This window comes from Corvus cornix, chromosome 5 (assembly GCF_000738735.6).
Source record: "Corvus cornix cornix isolate S_Up_H32 chromosome 5, ASM73873v5, whole genome shotgun sequence".
Classification (NCBI taxonomy): Eukaryota; Metazoa; Chordata; class Aves; order Passeriformes; family Corvidae; genus Corvus; species Corvus cornix.
The window spans coordinates 27,529,694-27,534,966 of NC_046335.1; positions in this window are offsets into that span (position 1 = coordinate 27,529,694).

Genomic DNA, 5,273 nt, shown 5'->3' on the forward strand with positions numbered 1-5,273 from the left:
CCGGCCCGCCCCGCCCAGCGGCCCTGCGGCCCCGGAACAGCGGGCAGCCTCCCCACAAGCCCCTTTGGGGGGATTTACCTGAAGAAACAAGAAGTTGAGGCTTTTGTAGGAAAACCACTTTTTTTTTTTTTTAAATTTCTATCTTCTGCAGCTTGTTCTCGAGGGGCCTAAGGTGTCACAGTGTAAGGCAGCAGTGCTGACCCTTTTCCCCCCATAGCTGCAATAAAATGGAGTTTCTCAATAAAGCTCTGTATTTGATGTTTGTGCTGATGTTTTTCCATTGGAACGCCACTGGTGGTGCACTGTGTCACAAGGGAGCTCATTCCAGCGGCTTTAGGATGCAGGCGAGTGCTCGTTCCCTGTCCAGTAGAGCTGGAATGCTGCAGTCCCGAGGTCCATGCGGTGGGAATGCTGAGCGGGTATCAGGTCAACACCCACCCTCTGCAGAGCCGCTCATCCCCGCGCTACCCAGGCTGGTCTCTCCAACACCTGGTCCAGACCTTTATTCCCCCTGGTAACTTGGCTGTTGAGCCCGGAGTCTCTGAAGAACTCCCACAGCCAAGCTACATCCCCGGTCACTGGCTGTGGCTGGAAGTTCTCTAGCGGCACACAGAGACGGAACAGAGAGGTTATCTGGGATCTGGAGTTGGTTAGGCAGGTGTGCTGACCGGCAGCTTGTTTCCACACAACTGACTCCATTGTCCCACTACCTCTCAATTTTCCTGTGCTTGTTTGCTTGTCATGTACCTTCATCACACCCGTTCCCCTAAACATCGCGTAACACATTCTGCGCAATCATATAAATAACCTAAAATACCCCATAATGAGTGTGTTCTTTCCTGACAAATTTGTGATCATCTTTCCCCCTCATCAGTTAGAAAGTTCCAGTTTAATCTCCAGAGGATGGAATGGTTCCTTCAATGGCTCCTATCAGAGGCCTGGTCTTTGTCTTAGTCTGTTATCTCCTGGGTTTGTGTATCTGGGGCTTACCTACTTCTTCTGTGTGTTGCCCAAGTCTTGCATGTTAAATTATTTTTGACAAATTATGTTGATTTTCCTAAATGTACCTCAGTATGGGGGGTATCCCATTTTATCCGATAACTGATGACCTACCTGGTACCCAGAAGAGCTTCCATTCTCCTACATGGATTCAAATGCACATTTTCAAGAAGTGTACAGTATCATTCTTGTCCGTACCCTGTCCGGCTTGCTGACTATTCAAATATATAAAAGGAATTGTCACACTGCCAATGAAAATGATAAGCCTTAATATTGTCTTTGGAGAGGCCGATCCCAGTCTGCCACATTGTTGATATATGTGTCCCAAGTAACGGTCTGCTGAATAAAGGATGTTATTATTATACTACCTCCATCTTTTGTAATAGATAGCACTATTTCTGGTCTATATTACAGAATACAGTATACGTATACCTATACAGTATACAGTTATGTATGCTATATGATTCCAAATACAGAATATTTCATTTTGGTTCAGCTGTTAAGTTCTGTTAGTTATGAAAATTATTATTATTATTATTGTTATTATTCTCAGTCAGAAAAAAACCAGAACATTTTTGGTTTTGTTCAGTCTTTATCAGTCAGGTAGTCCTACCCATAAGGGAGAAAGAGCTCTAAAGGAAGAATTAACATTTGAATATATCTGTGTGTTTTGCTGGGTTTTATGAATTATTTTTTTTTTATTTAATGAGACAGCCTCAAACGTATTTCTATATTTATGTAAAACTCTGACAAGCAGTACATCCTCTAAATGTACTGAAGTACGGTAAGCTGTCTAAAACTCCAAATCACATATGGAGACACTCAGTAATCATATCCTAGCTTAAAAGGTATTCAGGACCTAATCATGATGGCAGCATGTTATAATCAATTTACATGGTTATATAATAATAAAATTAACATAATAACTAATAAAGTCCTTATTCTTTAATTGTTTTTAAAAGAAAGGTGGCCAGGTTACCGTAAAATTTATATATATATGTGTTTTTTAATCATGGACTGTCTTATTCTTTTGTTCTCACATAACCCTTTAAAAAGTACTAGCTTACTATTTACCACAAAACACAAGTGTTTTGTTTTCCTAGTTATCCCCATTATATTTTCTCATTCTTGTTTGAATGTTTGATCTGAAATCACTTCTCACTGTTCTTGGGGTCTGTTAAACTCAAGCATACAACCTCTTGGCAGCAGAAATTTCCTCACAAAACAGCAGTTTCAGATCTCCTGGTCCTGGGTTGCTCTGGTAACAGGCAGGTGTGTGAACAGCAGTGGTTGGGGTGATATTTCTCCTGCTGTGAGACAGCGGGGCTTCACCCCGCAGAGATCATCTGCTGCCTTCATTGCTGTGTTCATTCCGGGTCAGCAGCCTGATGGGCCTGTACAAATGCAACAGCACTGTTCCACTCCTTGGCTTTTCAGATGGGACCTAAGAAAAATTGCTTACAATTTTCCCTCCCCAAGCTAAAACTATAAATGGGTCTTTTTGTATCTGGATACTTATAAGAACCGGGGTGGGGGAAAACAACTGCATTTACTGAGTGAAAGTGATTGCACACACCGTATCAGTTATCCTTCCTGAAGCTGACAAAGCACTTTAAAATTATCCTTCTACATGTGATGACCAGCTATAGTTTATATATATCTGATTTTTTACATGATAGTTTGTGGATATTTTTAGATTCAGTAAAAAAAACTTTAAAAGTTTTTCCTTTTTCTTCCTGTAAGTAAGAGTCAGAAAAACTTCCACTTCTCCCAATCCAAATGAACAAACTCTAGTTTGTAGATGCGAATGTGCTGGTTTACTTCAATAGTTCATGTTTTGTTTTATGTTTGAAAGTTATATTTAAGTATCAGCTAATACTTGCCTTGTAGAAAGCATTTTGTAGAGTCGATTGTGGGTGAGGCTGATGAAATACTTTTGATTCAGACACTTATAAAATATTCCAAAAGAAAATAATATCTATTTTTGCATGGTAAGTAGCTTTAGGGAAAATAGTTAGTTGGGAAAATGTTTTGATATTCTACTGCCACTTAGTTCTCTGAATGTTGAAGCCTTCCAGTATTTCTTAAACCTTTAAAATAGGTTAATGTTTCTTGAGATGTTTGTTTGAGCATACAGATACTTAGCATAATTTGGGACATAAGTAGGCTTGTTTATGAAATTCCTAATCCACCTCAGGCAAGAATCTTGTAAAGTAGAATATAACACATTTTCTTTGAGCATTTAAATAAATATTTATTTTAAAGGTGGACAGGGGTTGTTCCTTTAAGGGCTGGTATTTTCTGTTTAATTTATTGTGGAAATCTTATAGGTTTTATAAATAAGCAGAAGTGAGCAAACTTAGCTGAAATCTGCTGAACCAAAGCTTTTCAGTTGGATAGACTGTAGCCAGCTTATTCATCCAGTAGAAACTAAACAAGAGCAGAGCGAAAGAGCTTACCTTAAGCAATCCAAGAAGACTCAGATGGGGGAGCAGTCAGGGGACACAGAAATCAGTCAAAATTCAAACCTTGAAATCAATCAAAAGTGTGTGTTAGATGATGGGGTTTTTTTCTTAAATTTGAAGGTTTCTGTCTGTTTTCCCCTTCGCATGTTACTTCTGCCAAAATCTTACGGAGACCCCCTACTGAAGAGGTGATTAGTACTAGTTTTTCTTTCTTAATAGTCTAGGACTTATGCTGCTCTTCAGTGAAAATGTCAGAAAGAGACCCAGGGTTTGGAAAGCATGGAAGCATTTAGAAACATACCCCGGAATTGTCATTGAGGGCTGACCATCATTCAGAGTTGACTCTAAATTCCTTTCATCTAGTATCCAGTCAATCATATTTTCTTTTCCTTTCATAATGATGCCCTGAATATCATCCACAAATTTTTACAGATACAAGGACAAATCTGAAAAGGAATCTGCCCTTACAAAAATGAGTGGTAGGGTTTTTAAAAATATATATTTTTTAAGACTTTTGTGTTTAACTGTGACAATCAAGATGCTAATTTTGCCTTCTTGGGCAATGGTGAATCATCCTTCAGTGCACTATGCAAACATTTTTTTTCCATCAGACCCAGACAAGACAGAAATACAGGTCCACTCCCACATGAAACCACTGGTGCACCCCGAGGGTGTAATTGTCCTTTGCAGCACAAATACCTTTGAATTACATAAGAATGAAGATCTCAGCTCCAAGATCCAGAATGTCTGTTGGCAACTTTGTTGATTTGTAACAGTTAATCTCTTTAAAAAGATTTAGATACTAATATAGGAATTTTGCCACAAAAGCTTAGTTCTGGAGTCTGACAAAAGCAGAAGAAAAACGGTGATGGCCTCAGTGATTGCTCTGCTGATGTATTTTACTTAAGTATTTATGGGGTTTGTGTGGCCAGATTTTGGGGCTGGGGGTGGCTACATGGTTGTGAGAAGCTGCCAGAAATTTCTCCATGTCTGGCAGAGCCAATGCCAGCTGACTCCAGGATGGACCTGCTGCTGGCCGAGGCAAAGTCCATCAGTGATGGCAGTAGTACCTCTGTGATAACATATTTAAGAAGAAAATGTTATTGTGCAGATGTAACACATCTCTGCGGCCAGAGAAGAGTGGAGTGAGAAAATGTGAGAGGAACAACTCTGTAGACACCGAGGTCAATGGAGAAGGCAGGACGGCAGATGTTCCAGCTGCCACAGCTGAGATTCCCCTGCAGCCCATGGTGAAGACTATGGTGAGTCAGGCTGTGCTCCTGCAGCCCATGGAGGACCACCAGAATGCAGAAATCCACCTGCAGCCCGTGGAGGAGACCCACACTGGAGCAGGTGGATGCCCAAGAGAGGACTGTGAATCCTTGGGAAGCCTGCACTTCAGCGGGCTGGCAGGGACCTGCAGACCTGTGGAGGGAGTGTTGCCAATTTTGGGAGCTCTCCAAACACAGACACAGAGTCTAGTTTAGAAAGGAGAAATTGTTTATTCTGTGGAGGGTGCAAGGTTTCCATAAATCAAGCACACCAACTATCAAAAATTTTTAATATTTATATATTTCATCAAACAAAGGCAATAATGTTTATTGGCTATTAATTACATAATTCTCTTATTAATTAATAGCCTATCTTCTATTGGTTAATGATTCTTTTGCTTCTCATGCTAATTAGTCTGCATGCTCAGTCTATCTCTTCTTTAGAATCAGTGGGTTTCCTGGGTTGGTGGTCTGTGCGTTGGTGGCTGCAGAGTTCCCTCTGCCGGAATTACCTTTTACACAGTTGGAGCTGATTCAG